The sequence below is a fragment of the Sinocyclocheilus anshuiensis genome, unplaced genomic scaffold (assembly GCF_001515605.1).
Source record: "Sinocyclocheilus anshuiensis isolate Anshui unplaced genomic scaffold, SAMN03320099.WGS_v1.1 scaffold670, whole genome shotgun sequence".
Taxonomy (NCBI): domain Eukaryota; kingdom Metazoa; phylum Chordata; class Actinopteri; order Cypriniformes; family Cyprinidae; genus Sinocyclocheilus; species Sinocyclocheilus anshuiensis.
Window position 1 is genome coordinate 1,334,813 of NW_015546062.1, and position 1,007 is coordinate 1,335,819.

A 1,007-nucleotide genomic window follows, 5' to 3' on the forward strand; every position below is an offset into this window, starting at 1 on the left:
ATAATATACTGTTGCTGCATACTAAAATATTTTATTTTATTAAGCAGAGTAATGCCATTCTTATAGGCCTACATTCTTACTATCCCAGGGATGCTGTAGCCCCAGCTTCTCAGGCCGAAGTTACCTATTCATTCAAGTGAAATTAAACAAAATGCATTGCAAACAAACATGTCATTAAAAGATTACTTGAAATGTTATCATATTAGGCAATTTCAATAACTGGATCCTTCTGCTAGAAGATATCTCTATACCATTACAAAAGTTTGCTATGCAGAAAAAAATAATGATTAACTATGGGCACTGACTAATCAGAAGCCAGGGCCACAACTAGCTGTTTTATAATGGTACAGCATTTCACATTCCGAACCACACAGTATCAAAATATATGAAATGAATGAGATGAAATTAATATTTTGCTAGGTAATGTAAGTGTATTTTCTAACATGACAGTTATTGCTCAATTATATTGCTATTACTATAATTATTTCAGCAACAAAGGTTATTTGAAACATGTATCTTGCATTGTTTGCTCTTGGATGAACTGATTGTTAAAAGTACTAAGTTGAAAGAAGATCTTACTGTTGTGTTTTGGTGATTTAACCAAATGTTCTCAATACATATCACAATGATTATGTGGAATGAAAATATGTGTAACTGCAATGAAATCATTTGATCAGGTTTTGAAAGAATTAATAGTGGTGTTAGTGTAATCAGTTTAACGTTTTGTACTAAGAGTCTTGGAAAATGTACACCTTACTTATGAAAATAGTACCAAACCAATAAATTAAAAAAAAAAAACTGTAAGAGTGAATTTGGCAGAATTAGAATGATGACAAGAATTCAAATTTGTGACTGAGAACATTTAGTGAACTTTTGTCTACATTTACAGAAAGCTTTGTCATAGATATCTCAGGGCTACTTCAGAAGAGTGCTCTACACTGCCCTAAAGTGAAGAACTAAATCAAAGAAAATCCAGTGTAGAATAAATAAAATTCTTATTACATATA